General features: G+C 34.3%; 1 protein-coding gene and 1 pseudogene across 1 annotated transcript in view; one reads left to right on the top strand and one right to left on the bottom strand.

Annotated features, from left to right (window-relative positions):
- Nucleotides 1-16,918, bottom strand: part of CCDC148 (coiled-coil domain containing 148) — a 279,517-nt gene that overhangs the window by 208,941 nt on the left and 53,658 nt on the right. The gene's annotated exons all lie outside the window — the stretch shown is intronic.
- On the top strand, nucleotides 14,458-15,352 carry LOC100931832 (annotated as a pseudogene).

The raw sequence follows: 16,918 nt of genomic DNA, 5'->3' as shown, positions 1-16,918 counted from the left end.
AAATAGTGGATACCACTCTTTTAAGCAGGTTGTGTTGATAAGCCCATAACCCTGCCTCTGGGATACTCATTACTATTAAATGCAACTAGAGAAATTGCCACTATACTGTGATGCAGGTAAATAATTGACAGAGGCATGAGCTTGCTGAGCCAGGTGTGTGGCTGATGATACTGCTTGTGTGGTGTCAATGCTAGAGATATTGATGGAAATAGCCAGATTTCCAAGGCAAAGTGGAGAGAGCAGTGGTCCTGGAGTCAGTTAGAATCGAGTTCAAATCTCAGTTTCAGATACTTACTAGCTGTGTGACTTCAGACATGTCATTTAACTTCTGTTTTCCTTAACAATAAAATAATATGGCACCTACAAGCTTTGGCTATATCTACTGACCTACCAGTCCTATAAATTCTATCTAGTGACATAGGATGGAAAAAAATTGTCTAACCTACTTTATGCAACTAAACTTACCCAATTCACCAATATAACATGTTAGTAATATGATGAAATAGTTCCTACAGATTCTTAGTTGAGGGAGTGACTTGGTCTTAGATCCTCAACAATGTTGAGACACCATCTTATATCCAATTAACCCTGTGGGTGACAACTCACCATCTTCTGCCTCCCCCTTAGTAGAATTTAGTAACAGTTTTAGGGACTGTACCATTTATGAATTACTCCATTCATCTCAGAGTCTGAAGACAGAAGAAGGCCTAGACTGGTAAAGTGTGATCTCTACTAGGCCATGATCCATATCTTCTCTAAATTTTGTGTCTACTCAGGCATTCAACACAATATCCCACACATAGTAATCATTTAAACGTTGGTCTGGACAGCTAGCTGGTTTTGAAACCCAGTTCTACCATTTATTGGGAGTGTGATCTTGAGCACAGCATTTAACCAGAGGTTCTCTTCTTTAGTAAAATGGAGATAATGATCATTGTATTTTCTATGTCAAAGATTCCCTATAACAAATAAATGAGAATGTAACAAAACACATTGTAACTTCTTTTAAAAACAAAACAAAACAAAACTGGACCTGGATCAGTGCAGGGAACTTCTAATAAAAAGTTAAATGACTTGCCCAGGATCACATATCCAACCTATCTAAGAGGAGGGATTTCAATCCATCTCTTCCTGACTCTAAAGCAGAGCTCTGGAATCACTATACCAAGCTGTTTCTCTTAGTAACAGAAGATTCTTTAAAGTGCTAAACAATATTATAATTGTTTTCTCTCAAAATTCCAAACTTGCTAGGTTTTAATTTTAGTCCACCAGTAACTGGATTAGCAGGCTTGTGATCTCCCCTGGTAAAAGTCTGCATGCAGACCTACTTTGCTCTGAATCATCTACTGAAATACTATTCCATCTTTCTTAATTCATAGAACCAAATACTGGGATGCTGGAACTGGGAGAGCAGGAAGAGATTGGCTATTCCCCTTCAATGACCCTGGGAAGCCACCTTGGTTTTTGTGCTAATAATAATAATACAGCTATCCCTTCTACATTACAACTTGCCCCATCATGGTTTTGATATTTTGTGGGTCAGCATAAGGAAAAAAAATGGGAATTTGGGGGGAGTTGTGCAGAAGCTGTAGATGATATGCAAAGCCCAAAAGACAAGATAAAGCCTGTGTCTAAATACTTAACCCAAATTTTACAATTAGGTTCTGTAAACATCCCTATAAAGGAAAAAGACAAAATTCAAACTTCTTGACTATTATGAAGGGGTGACCAAAAAAAATTTATGGTAATTTTCTAGATGATGGGGGTGTGGCAGCATAACTTTCTCACCCCTGGACTTGCCCCTACCTCCCATGATGTAGAAGGAATAAATGTAATAATAGTAGTAGCAATAACCACTAATATTTATATAGTGCTCTAAGACTTGTAAAGTGGTTTATATAAGTTACCTAACAAAGACCCAAAAAGGATTAAATGACTTTCAAAATTTTCATAGCTACTTGATGGCTCAATGGATAAAGTATAAGGCCTGAAATTAGGAAGAAATGAGTTAAAATTGGGCTTCCAACACTTATTAACTGTGTGATCCTGGCAAGTCACTTAACCTCTTTTGCCTTAGTTTCTTCATCTGTAAAATAGGGATAATAATAGCTCTTACTTCTTAGGGTTATTGTAAGGAACAAATGAGACAATAAATGTAAAGTGCTCAGCACAGTGCCTAATATATTAAGTGCTCTGTAAATGCTAGATACCATTATTATCATCATTATTAAGAGCAGAGCCTAAAGTAGAATTCAAGTTTCTTTATGCCCACCCCCTAGTCTACTGCCTCATCACACTTTTGTATTCATTATTGAAAAATGTGGTAACATCACTTTGGCTTGTAGTTCAAATAATTTGGTTCCTAAATCTAAATATATACTACATGAATAGAAATTTTAAAATATTAAATATTTTAGATCTCTTTTAGAAGTTATTCCATGTTCATACTCTAAAACATTTCAAAATCATTTATGAATTTTATTATGTTGGGCATTTTTAATCAATTCAATTATTTTTAAGTATCCATGTTTTTACATATACATTATATATATAATTAGGTATGTTTTCTTAGTCACTTTAGTTTAAGGAAAATATTTGATATGTTTGATGTTTTTAAAATGCTAAAGGGCTGGGAAAACATTTTAATGTAAAGCTAATGATTACAGAGCTGCTATAGAGTTTAAAACATTTAAAAATATTTGATCTCACACAATCACTCTAGGGCACTTCTCTAGAGATGAGAAAAATAGCAGAAATCTATTTATAGGGTTAGAAATTCTTCATACAGTTCTTAGTTTCATATTCTCCCATGCTCTCTGAAGATGAAATCAGAGAATCTCTTTTACTAAAATGAAAAGCTTCTTCTCTGAATCTCTGAACTTAAAATTCACAATACATTAACTTAGAAAAACTAAGTTACTTAACTAAAAGTTTAAGGAAACAGATTATAATAACAGAATCAATGGCTCTAAAGAACATGTCTGAGTAGATGACCTTTAAGATCTCTTCCAATTCTAAAGTTATAATTTATATTATCGAGTCCTCTTAAGGATGCTTTGATAAAGACATTATTTTGAAACTTGAATAGATCTGTGATCTCACTGAAATGGAAAGTCCTACCGATGGTACAGATCATAATCTATCCACATTTTTTCATCCTGAAGCATAAGATCTTGTCTATGTCCTTTTGAAATACTCCACTAGGAGTCTAGCTTTACTATCCATATAGGAAAAAAAAAATCAATAAAGCATGCCTTATCTAGACTCTTGATATGTTGGCTGCTGATCCATCAGTACATACATATGGAACAGACACTGCTGATGAACAATGAATTGAAAAGAAAAGCTAGATTTGGGAATCCCACAATAATGATTTGCAATAAGAAATGTTTTCTGGATGAGCTATTAAATTAGAGCTTTTGCCATTTGAAAAAAATCATATATTATGATTCAAATATACTAATCTAAATTTCATCTAGGTAGTGCATTTTGCTATCACAAAATTCCCTTCTAGCAGGAAGGATGCATTTTACTTCATACTCTAAAATTCTACGGATTTTATTTACCATATATTTTCCTTATTAGTAGGAAAGGGGGAATTGAGGAACAGGTTAGCAATCAGTTAAGATAATTTTAAAAATAATTCACATTTATGTGGTGATTTACTGTTCATAAAGTGTTTTTCTTACTAATCTCTTTTTTAATTTTCAGGATTTCCAATTTGTTTGCTTGGGAATTTTTAAAATGTTTTTTAAAACTTGTTTAGGTTTTTGTTTTGTTTAGTTCAGTTTAGTTGGATGCTCAACACCTTGATATGTTTTTTCTTTATTTTAGTGATGTAAACAATTAGAGATATGTTTTTTCCCCATGTAGATATATAGATATATGTAGATATAGCTTTGGCCATATCTCATAAATTTTAGTATGTTGTTGCATTATTGACATTTTCTTTAATGAAGTTACTGCTTTTATGATTTGTTCTTTGACTCACTTATTTTTTAGGATAAGATTATTTAATTTCCAATTAATTTTTAAACCTTTCCATTACTGAATGTAATTTTACTGCATTATGATATGAAAAGAATGTGTCTACTATTTCTGCTTTTATGCATTTGGTGGTATTTATCTCATAATGGATGGTCAGTGTGTGTGTAAATGTCATTTACTGATGAGAAAAAGGTATATTCCTTTCTTTTTCTATTCAGTTTTCTCTAGAGAGTTATGATAGTTTGTATTTCCAGAACTTTATTCACCTTCTTATTTATTTTGTGGTTACATTTAGATAGTTCCGAAGAAAGTTGAGATCCCCCACTCAAATAATTTTATTATCTAGTTCATTTTTTAACTCATTCAACTTTTTCAAAAATTTAAGACACATTACTTGGTGCATATATGTTTAGTATTGCTATGACTTCATTGTCTGTGGTACATTTCAACAAAATATAGTCTTCATCATTCTTTTAATTAGGTCAATTTTGCTTTTGCTTTATCTAAGAACATGTTTTCTATCACTGTTTTCTTTGTTTTAGCAGAAGCTTAATAGATTCTGCTCCAGCCTCTTGCCTTTACCTGGTATGTATATTTCTATTTCAAATGTGTTTCATGTAAACATGTAGGATTGTAGTATTCTAGGTTTTAATCCATTCTGCCCTCTGCTTCCATTATATGAGCGAGTTCATCTCATTTACATTTATAGTTTTGTTAACCAATCATGTATTTCCCTCCATGCCATTTCCCCTTGTTTATCCCCTCCCTTTATTCTTATCCTTTCCATCCTCACAAGTGTTTTATTTCTGATTACTACCTTCCTCAATTTTTATCAGTCCTCCTTCCCTCTTCTATTATCCCTGTCCCTTTTTTCTTCCTTATAGGGTAAGATAGAATTCTGTAGCTAATTGAGTGTATATGTCATTCCTACTCTAAACCAGTTTTGATGAAAGTACAAGCTTTGTTACCACCTACCTGTAGAGGGCTGCAGATGGAGGGAGAGGCAGGAAAGGGGACTTTGGGTAAGGTATAAGACCCTTTAGCCCAGAGGAAACCTGCTAACAATATCTGGTTTGGCTCTTCATTTCTCTTTGTTCCCCACCTTCCTTCCTTGAGAAGTCAGGGAGGGTGTGACCACTTGTATTCTACTTGAAGCAAGGTTACTTACAGGGTGCTTATAGTTAGCACCTGCTCAATGTGATTGATGAGATAATAGTTCTCTAGTTCACACATACTTAGTGTGTTATAATGATGTAATCATATTGAGGTATTTAAGGCCTGATATGACTGTAAATGAGAGATTCCATCTTAGACCATGCATAGTGGTGGCTCTCCTGCCTCCTTCACTCCTCCACTAAGATCAAGACTGGTCCTGAGACCCTCCAGAGAGCTAGTCCCGGACACTACATTTTGGCACCCCAAACAGAGACCTCCAGAAGGACGCTGCACTTACTTATCTCTGCCTCCATTATAATAGATCTTTCATGCTTTTTTGGTGTGGGATAATTTATCCCATTCAATCTTCCCCCTTACTTATTCCAGTGCAATTTTTCTCTTGTCCCTTTTATTTTGTTTTTGGGGGTATCATCTCATCTAAGTCACTTTATATTCATATCTTCAGTCTACACATATTCCTTGTAATTGCTTTTGTAGTAATAGACTTCTTAAGAGTTACAAATATTATTTTGCATATAGAAATATAAAGTTTAATATTATTTGTAATATTCTCTTTAAAATGTAATGTTCTCTGTTGAGGGTTTCTTGGGGTCCCTGGGAGCAGCCTTTGTTTCAGTTCAGTAATCACCACACAAGTAGCCAGGGGTTAAAGTCCAAATCCTTTATTGTCTCCTTCAAAGTCCTATCTCCTTTACTTGGGGCTTGGCTAGTTTTCTGGAGGCCTATCTCCTTGGTTCCAAGAGCTTGAGTTCCCCCCTGCCTTCTCTGGCTTCTGAATCTCCTCAACTGTCTCTGAATCCAAAGGTTTGTGTTTCAGCCTCCAGCCACCACAAAGGTGGACGATAGAATGAATCTGTCTCAGGCTCCAAGAGCTTCTAGTGTGCTTGTCCTTCTGGCCCTGAGAGCTTCTAGCTTGTATACCCCACACTGAATATACATCAACCATTATATCACTAGGAAACCATTATTTGTTGTAGGATTAAATCAATGCTAAACTAGATTTAACCATTGTCTCCTCAATTCCACTTAGTACCTTGTTTCAGGTTCTGGCCCAAAACATCTCCTTGTAGGATTAAATCAATCATACTGAACCATGCTAAATTAGATAACTATTGTCTCGATCAATTCCACTGACTTAGTACCTTGTAAGACTCCTTTGTTTCAAGTTCAGAGTTCTGGCCCATAACAATTATTGAATTTCTTATGTTTTCTCTTGGTTGAGGTTTTGGTTTATTTGGAGTTTGTTTTATTTTGTTTATCTTTTTAAATTTTCATTGAATATTGTATTTGGAGGTCAAAAGTTTTAGTCAGCCCTGGTCTTTTAATTAGGAATGCTCAATAGTCCTCTATTTTGTTGAATATCCATTTTCCCCCTGAAAGATTATATTCAATTTTGTGAAGTACCTGATTCTTGTTTGTAATCTTAAATCATTTGCCTTCTGGTATACTATTTTCTAAGACCTCCAGTTCCCTAATATGAAAATTTCCAAATCCTGTATAAATGTGACTGTAGCTTCATGATATTTAAATTGTTTCTTTTTGGCTGCTAGCAGTACTTGATCTGGCAACTCTGGAATTTGGGATAATATTCCTGGGGTTTTACTTTAGTATCTCTTTCAGGTAGTGATCAGTGAATTCTTTCAATTTCTATTTTGCCCTCTGGTTCTAATAAACCAGGGCAGTTTTCTTTGAGAATTTCTTGAAAGATGTTGTCAAAGTTTTTTTTTTTTTTTTTTGTATCATGATTTTCAGGTAGTCCAATAATTCTTACATTCTCTCTCCAGGATCTATTTTCTAGGTCAATTGTTTTTACAATGAAAAATTACACATTTTCATCTTTTTTTTTTTTTTACTATTTTGGTTTTGTTTTATTGTATCTTGTTGTCTCATAGAGTCCTTAACTTACACTTATTCAATTCTAATTTTTAAGGAATTTTCTTCTGTGGGCTTTTGTACTTCCTTTTCCTTTTGGTCAACTTTTGTTTTTTTTAGGGAGTTATTTTCCTCTGTAAAATTCTTTATATCTTTTCTCATGGTATTGACTCTTTTTTCATGATTCTCTAGCATTAATCTCTTTTTCTTTCTCAATTTTTCTTCTTCTCTAATTTACTTTTTAAAGTCCCTTCTAAATTTTTTGCACTAGGGCTAAGGACTTAGCTGCTTGCTTTCACTGGAGGGTAGGCTTCCCTTCTAACTTGTACTGAGATTGGGGGCTGTTGGCTTCCCCTCCAGGTGAGGTTTAAATTAAGGGTTAAGAAAGGAGAATACTCTGAGAAGGAAAAGGGGAGAGGGAGAATGGGGCTAAGCTATCTCATATAAAAGAGCTTTAGAGCTTTTACAATGGAGGGGAATATGAGGGAAGTGAGAGGGAGTTTATGAACTCTCTTCTCATTCTCATTAGAATTGACTTAAAGAGGGAGTAACATAAACAATCCTATGGGTAGCAGGGGTCCTCAAACTTTTTAAATAGGGGGCCAGTTCACTGTCCCTCAGACTGTTGGAGGGCCAGACTATAGTAAAAACAAAAACTTTGTTTTGTGGGCCTTTAAATAAAGAAACTTCATAGCCCTGGGTGAGGGGGATAAATGTCCTCAGTTGCAGCATCTGGCTCACAGGCCGTAGTTTGAGGATCCCTGCAGGGAAAATAGAAGGGAGGAAAGATTGGGGAAGATAAAATTCAGAAGCAAAATACCTTTGAGAATGAACAAAGTGAAAGGAGAGAGAAAGTAGGATAAACAGGAGGGAAGTAGGAGAGAAATAAATACATAGTAATAGAATTTGAAAAAAAAATTACATTAAGTTTCTCTCATTTCTCAAATATAGCGATAACTGAGTCAAATTTATAAAAAGAACCTTTCCTCAACTGATAAATGATCAAAGGATAAGAACAGGAAGTTTTTAAATGAAATAATCAAACCTATCTATAGTCATATAAAAAGTTCTCTAAATCACTACTGATCAGAAAAATGCAAAACAAAACAACTTTGAAAGACTTCTTTCCACATCAGATTGTCTAATATAAAAGAAAAGGGAAATGACAAATGTTGGAGGAGATGTAGGAAAACTGAGATATTAATGTACTGTTGGTAAAGTTATATACTGACTCAATCTTCCTATAGAACAATTTGGCTCTATGACCAAAGAGCTATAAAACTATGTACACCCTTTGACTAACCAATGCTACTACTACTAGGTCTATATCCCAAAGAGATTTTTTTTTTAAAAGAGAAAAGAACTTATACAGACAAAAATATTTATAGTAGTTCTTTTAGTGGTAGCAAAGAATTATAAATTGAAGGGATGGCCATCAATTGGGAAATGGCTAAATAAATTGTATATAATTGTGATTGTGTATTATTGTGCTGTAAGAAATGATAAACTGGATGCTCTCACAAATTCTGGAAAGATTTGCATGAGCTAATGAAAAGTGAAATGAGAAAAACCAGAAGAACAACATACACAGTAATAGCAATACCAGGGAATGATCAATTGTGAATGACTTAATTACTCTCAGGAATACAATGACTCAAGACAATTTTGAAGGACTTAAAGTGAAAAACACTATCTATATCCAGAGAAAGAACTGATGGGAGTCTGAAGGCATATTGAAGCTTATTTTTAGGATAATGTTTTACATATACTCATATTTTTAAAATGGTTACTACTTTTTCATGACACAAAAATAGACACACAATCACCCTTGAAAATAAAAATTATGCAAACAAAATTTTACTTGTCTTAGTTTGTTCATCTAGTTAAGTAAGACTGAAGCAGTTGAAAATTAGAGACTAAAACAAGACAAAGAATTTAGGGGACCTACAGAAAACATTGGCAAGTTACATAACTCAGATAAAAAGCAATGAGTGATGGTTGAAGACAGATCACTAAGACACATGTAAAATGATAAGATATAAAAAAGCAAACCTTACTTTAAAAGTAAAGGCTGAGGTCACAGAAAAAAAATACTTTTACATACTTACAAAACCAAATTTCAGAAATTATAGACATTTGAATTGTTTCTATTGCTATAATACAGACTAGATAGCTACATAGTAAAAGAAAAATATAAGAAAGGTTAAAAAAAACTGATTAGCTACTCATTAACTACTTGAAAAAGTCTTCTTGATTAAGCACTAATAAAAATTAATTTAAAATGAAAATTAAAATAGCTTATATGTAATCATTTAGGAGAAAACAATTACATAATTTTGAAACTCTTGGATTCTTCTTCTAATTTGTACTTTCATTTAATTTTTTTTTATATAGCTTTTTACTTACAAGTTATATGCATGGGTAATTGCCCATTGACAATTGCCAAGCCTTTTGTTCCAGTTTTTCCCCTCCTTCCTTCCACCCCCTCTCCTAGATGGCAGGATGACCAGTACATGTTAAATATGTTAAAGCATAAATTAAATACAAAATAAGTTTACATCTCATTTAGTTTCTTATGTCACAAGCTGCTATTTGAATTAGTGGATCTTTTCTCCCAGTTGCCACCACCATTACTATCCTTTGCTGATTCACATTTACTTTCTTATCATTAAATTCATGGATTATAGCTTTCTATTTACAAAATGTCATCTCTGTAAAGATTTTTCTGAAGTAACTGATGGAATCAGCAAATGGACTGAGAATGATGGCATAGACATATCCATGATTCATTTCAAGAAAGGATGAAAATGAGCAGTGACATGGGCATTGGATGTGAAGATTAAAGAGTAGTACAAATAAATAAGAAGATAATTGTATATACACAAATAGTATATTTGCAAGAAATTGTGACAATATATCAAGGTCAGATTTGATCAAAAGATGATTTCTGATTAGTACATTTGGTGGCTGATGGCATATATCAAAGGTGACAGCAAGCTAAGTAACTGTTTATACAGTTTACTCACTTATTCATATCAATAGAAGGGACCATAGCCATAGAGAACAAAACCCATTTATTATTTTTCTAATTGGGTTTAAACTATCAGTCTGGATCATAGGTGGCAGCTCATCCTGACTAAGTAAGTCAGAATTATGATTGCACTTCTTTTTTATAGAATTTCTTAACACTCAAATTATCCTACCTGAAAGGTGCTGAAAATCCAGAATTCCTGAACTGAGATTGGTTGTGTAGCCTCACTATGTAATGAGCAATAGTTTTGGCATTAAGTATAGATAGTGTATTTCCAAAGTAATCTGGGAGTTTGTAATGTAATCTTAAACATTATCATGAGACTCCAACATAAAAGAAATATTAACTGAGAATTAAGTCCTCCATATCATGACCTTTTAGTAAATAACATATACTATGTTGTCTTAAATATGTTCAGAGGGTCAAAAAGATCAAGTACAGCATAAAACACAAAGGAGATCCAACATGAGTCCAAGTTGAAGAATGATTCCTGAAGGTTGAGGTCCTCCCCATGACCCTGTTTGCAGATGATATGGTTCTGAAATATTGCACTGGAACAAGCCCTAGAACAGCTCTTAGAAGAGACCTATAATAACTCAAAAATGTCTGACAACCAATTACACAGGAAAGATCAAATGAGAATGTCTGTTGCTCAGATTATGATATGTAAATGCAGGAATGACATATAGAGTTTGTAAGTATGTCTGGGTGTATGGCAAGTTAAGGGAGAGTTGATGTTTTTAGTATGAGGGTTTGCTGAGCCCTTTTCAGAGCTGCTCATCTACCTTTGATGTCTATCTGTCATCGAACTCTCACTTGTGACTCCAAGATGTTGTAGCATTTGTGGCAGTTGCACCCTGAAAAAAACATCTTAGCAGACAGGATAAATCAAGTTGAGGGGAAATCAACAATCCTCAAACCCATTAGCAAGTTAGGAGAATGTCTGCCCTAATCAAGTACATCTGGAATAGACAATGCAAATGAACAAGTTGGGTCCAAACAGAAAGAGAAGAGTGAGCTACATTGTTCACAGGAAATTTCAAAGTTTCTTTAATGATGTCTAGCTTCTCCCTGAAACAAAGGTCTATATCTTTTTAATACCAACATTAGGCTGATCCTGGGTGGCTTTGAGACACAAAGAACAAGAGCTCAAAGAATTGAAATATTGAAAATTTAAATTCAAAATGAATTTTTAAAAATAACACTTAGAAAAGATGTCTTATGGTGAGTTTAAGCAGGTGGCAAAAATATAACCAATGAGGAATTTCCAAAGAAGAAAATAAAATCAGGAACATGCACGATAAAATGAGAAAAGACACCAGCTACATGATGAATATGAGAAAGGAAAGAAAGATCCCCTATTCATTAGATAGTCCCTCCTTACTGAACTCACATGAGGACATGAGCAAGAGTCGCATGAATTGAGAAGGTAATGACAAGCTGTGAGCCACACCAATGAAGCTAACTTGCAAATCAATGAAATCAGAGAATCATGAAAGTATCTGAGGGTCTGGGATTATATAAAAAATATGTTTATCATTTCCTCCTCAAATATACTATAAATTCCTTGTGAATAGTGTTGCAAAATTTATTTCTTTTGAAACCTGTAAGTATTAAATGATGGTGTTATGTACAGAACAGTTATTTTCAAGTTGCCAATCAGGACTAACTTGTTAAAGCAGCAGCACAATTTCACGGGTATGAGTATGGAAGTGAGAAGCAATAATAACAGCCTCCTTAATTTTGGTGATGGGTAGGATGGGGTTTATAAGTTGATTGTATATATTCATATGTGCATGTGTGTGTATATATTTACATACACACATATAAAGAAATACACACATATAAGAAATAATCATTAGTATATACATACTAAATACATACATACATAAATACATACACATACTAAGTGAGCCAATGAGTGAGCCACTTCTTTTTCTCTCTGAGTCATTAAAACAACAGTCTCTTTCTTCTACAAAATATTGTGGTCTAAATACCATAAATTAGTACCTTACATAGAAAATGTAATTATGCTGGTCAATCAAAAGTTATGCTCTCCCTTATAAATTAATAGAGTAGTACTGTAATTTATCAACTAGTTTCTTGTGAATTTAAGTCATGCAAGTGAATTCTCCAGAACCTATCATTCTTAATTAAATGAAGTGATAAAATCAAGTTTCTGAATTTCAAAAGCTATGGATCAGACCCAAGACTTATGGTAAGAATATCAAATTGCAACAATTCTAATATCTAATCTAAAATGTCTTTGTCACTCAATTTCCTTTTTATTACAACTCTAGAGGAACATTTTTTGGTAAAATATATTTTATGGAATATTCTTTCACAAAGTGAACTGATCATGATAAATGGTCTCAAATATGTTGCTACTTCTCTTGATTAAAACTTATATTTTCAAATAAAAATCAAAAGTTTGATGCTATTAGCAAAAATATAGAGTTGAATTGTAGTGTTCTCTTCTTTTTGTAAAATACGGATGGTTCTCTCTGGGAGCAGGTTTCTTGGGAAGGTTTTCTGGAGGCAGCCTTAGTTTCAGTTCTGAGTAATAATAACCTCAAACACAGCCAGGAATTAAAATATAGTCTTTTATTGTCTCTTCCAAAACAGCCCGGTTAGTATTCTTATAGGCCTATCTCCCTCCTTAGTTCCAAGAGCTCTTGCAGCTTGTCTTTTAGCTCTTCCAGCTTCTGCCTCTAGCTCAACTCCGATTCCTGGCTTCTCAATCTTCCAACTGACTCTCACTGAGACTGAGAGCTTCTTATATATGATCTCATAAAGGTGTGAACCCAAAAGTTGACTCCTCCTCTGAGAGAGTGGGATTGTGGGAGGTGTAAACTTGGATATCTCCCGACTTGTGAACTCCAATGTGTGAGTCAATGTGTGACCTCTCAAAGGTGTAAACAAGCATTGTTTCTATCAATTCCATTGAGTTAACACCTTGTTTCAAGTTCTGGCTCATAACATTGAATAACAATGAAAAAAAATTTTAATCTTTTATTATCAATTCAGAGACACACTGGTACAAGATGAAATTTGAAGCCCAAAGACACTTTTGATGCATCACTGGTTGAAGGAATTACAAAAAATCCTTGGATACAAACAGGAGATACTATTATAGCCCACCAATCTAAAATGGTAACATATGAAATTTGCATTTAGCAATATTTCTATTTTTAAAATCTAATAAGGTTTCATTTGACATTTCATCACAATTTAAACAAAAATAGATAGATATGTGAAGTCTGAAGACTTGGAACAAATAATAGCAAAGTTAAACCTATCACTGTCTCTTTTAAGATAAGTCAGGCCTGATGGCTTCCTACAGAAGATCCCAGGTGTACCTAAGTCTCAGCCATCATAGAAGCATTTTGGCATAGTGGGCAGGAACTTAGGAGAAGTATACTTGAAACAAGGTGTTAACTCAATGGAATTGATGATATAATGATTCTCTAATTCACATATATATTTAGTACTTAGTATACTGATCTAATGGTTTACTAGTTCACACATATTCAGTATATTGTAATGATGTTATTGTAATAGGGTATTTAAACTGGGGACAAAGTCAGACTCAGAGGGAGACTGGTTGACACTGACAGACTGGCAGACTGGCAGACTTCTAGAGGAGACTGGGTCAGACTGAGACTGGATCAGACTATGACAGACACAGACTGTGAAGGAGACAATAAATACTTTGGACTCTATTCTTGTCCATCCTCATGGTGACTATCCTGCTGAGAACAAGGCCTTTCCAGAGGCCCTTCAGAAAGCTAGCCCGGACATTACATTTTGGAGTCAGATTGCAGGATGATTCTCTCTGGTCTTCCCCTCAGCAGAAGCAGTGATATGGCCCAGTAACTGGGACTACGTAGGCTGCTGTTACAAAAGCAACAAACCCCAGGCCCTCCCACACCCCAAGGGAGCTAGGGACATGGGTTTGGAAGAGTCAAAGAGAATGACCAAGACTGGAGCTAGAAGAACAAAGAAAGCTGGGTAACATCCCTGCTGAAGTACACGAAGGAAAAGATTTCAATCTCCACGTCTCTATATATCATCAAAAAGATCCACATTAAACAATGTGAGAAATAAAAAGAGGATAGTTCAAACAAAGAATGGCATAAGAAAGGAGACTGTTAAGACTTCAAAATACTGTAAAAGAGTATCAGATGAAAATATCCACCCTGAGTTTGTGTTTGACTACGATGATAAAAGAGATAGGGGGAAAGACTACTACTCAGAAAAACATGAAGATTATGGCTAAACATACACTAAAAGTTCAGAAGACAACAGGAAGAATTAATGAAACAAATGAATTCACCAAAACATATGGGGAGAACCAACTTCTCAGAAAGAGACCATAGTAGTATTCTAAATAATTGAGAAATTTAGATCCCAATTCTGCCTATTAGGATCCAAAAACAAGAGTAATAGAGATAACTTTTATGCCAATGCAGAAAGAATCTTGATTAAGTACAGGAGAGAATTATGATACATTGGAGATACAATTTCAATTGCATAAATAGTTGTCTGCCTGGCAGGCTTATGTCTAAAGTACATCTCCAAACTGATCCAACAAAATTGGAGTTGCTGTATAAATTATTTTAAGTTAAGAAGGAATATTTCTGAAAATGACAGAAAAAAAACCATCCTAGAGATATATGGAAGTCAAGAATACCTACTATCAGTTCAAATAGAAGATTATGTGAAATATTCAAGACATGGAACAAGTATGAGGTATGAGGAGGATGTCAAAACCAACAATTTTACACATATTTGGGGTTCCTATTAGAAAGAAGATAGATGGAAATACAAGTGCTAACACTTCTTTATCCAGCTCTCCTACTATACTGAAAAAGCTGGGAAGGAAACTGCTAATTGTGGATGAATATGTTCCTGATAATATCAAAAAGGAATAGCAAATGAGCAGACCAAAAACTCTGATGCAACTTCCTTCACTAAGAGAAATCAAAAAGAGAAAAAGAAGAAACATAGGAGTTTAGATAGTGAGGGTGAAGAAAAATGAAACATAAAAAACTGAGAAAGTCATTAAATGCTGAACAGACCTGTCTCCTCCATAACAAGGATATCATGTAGCAAAATGAGAGAAAAGGACCCTAAAATAGCATCCGTAAAGCCTAAGGACCTGCAGAACAGGAAATGGAGGCACTATAAAATGAAATAACAGAGGCCACATGATCCCATGACTTCTCTTCTTTTACAGCAATAAGATGACTTGAAGGAGATTCTTTCAATAAATTTCTGGAACTCTTATTGTTTAAAAAAAATAGGAGTGCTGCATAAAGAATAACAGGATATAAACATTAGTTCCTACATTTGGAAGAGAAAAATTTGTGACTGTGAAGGGTCATTCATGGTTACATGAAATAGTGTAATACAGTTCAAAGGGCATCAATGAGTCAGTTAATATGGATTAAAATTCCTAGCTCTTCTACTTGGCTGTAGGACCTGTAAGTGATAAAGCACTTCACCCTAGGATAAATGAGGATGTTGGATTAAATGACCTTTTGAGACTTTTCCAGTTTTAAATATGTGATCCTAAGTTTAAAAAAAAAAATCTTGTTTCTATTGCTTTGTCTTTAAAGAAAAAAATCACTTGTTTTTAAAATTATGGGATAGAAACATGAAATATAACTGAATAAAGTTGTAACATAAGTATATGCTGGTATTAACTATTATTGCTAGCTAAAAAGAAAGAGATAGAATGGAGAGTAAGAGCAAATAAAAAAGGATGGGGAAAGAAAAGGGTGGAAGAAAGGGAAAAGCAAGAAAAGACAAAGATAAGCACAGACATATTAAGAGAAAGGTGGGAAAACAGGAAGAGCACAATGTACATCATTGTATAGTAGAATATAGTGAGAGAAAGGAGAGGAGATTGAGTAGGTTTAGGTTCTTAATATCAATTACAGTAAAACCCTGAACCACAACCTATAGTTCATTTGTGCTACTAGCCTATGAATAATTAATCACATATTATACCCACGAATAGCCATTATTAAGACTTCAAGCACACTGATAGAAAACTTGTACCCTGTGGTAAACTTAGGGAAGAAAATATACATGTCACATAGGCTAGACTGGCACTGATGGATTACAATTTGCAATAGTGGAGCCTATATTCCACAATTAATTGGAGATTTTATATGAGATCACAGCTTAATTGGAGTATTTGATGCCAACTACACTGGGACTCCTGATAGCCACTACAACCCATCCACTAGGTTGTGGCAGGACAACTTCACAGGGAACTCAATTTGAAGGAAGAAAATGTTTAGGAAGGGTAAAATCTAGGTGGTCTATTCCTTGTCTTAGTTCCTCAGAAGAACTAAATCATGTTGAAGATTCCTTCCAATTAAAAAAACCTGGGATTCTACTCTACCAGCTGTAATGATGAAAAACTGAGCAAAACAAAAAGTGGGCTAAGATAAGAGAGGTGACTTAAATGGCCGAAGGTGAAAAAAATAAAAACCCTAACTATTGACATAATTTCAGGCATTCCATTCTGAGCAACCAAGTAGTTGCCAGGAACAAGGCCTACTACTATGCTGAAATCTTGTTTAATGAAAACTACTGTAAAACAAACTGTAGTGTTTCATGAATCTGTGGGATCAAATGCAGAGGGAAAGGAACAATCTGAAAAACAGGAAAAGCTTAGATCTCCAACCCAAGACTATCAAAATTTTTGCCAGTCTGCAAAACTTTTATTATCAAAGATCCTTATACTTATAAAAACTATAAAATCTTAAACTGCTATGAAAAGAATATGAGTTGGAGGCAGAGAATCTGGATTTGACTCTGATTAAGGTGCTTACTAGC

This window comes from Sarcophilus harrisii, chromosome 3 (assembly GCF_902635505.1).
Source record: "Sarcophilus harrisii chromosome 3, mSarHar1.11, whole genome shotgun sequence".
In the NCBI taxonomy this organism is placed as follows: domain Eukaryota; kingdom Metazoa; phylum Chordata; class Mammalia; order Dasyuromorphia; family Dasyuridae; genus Sarcophilus; species Sarcophilus harrisii.
Note: the sequence above shows the minus strand (reverse complement) of the source record. Positions and strands in the feature narration are given on the sequence as shown.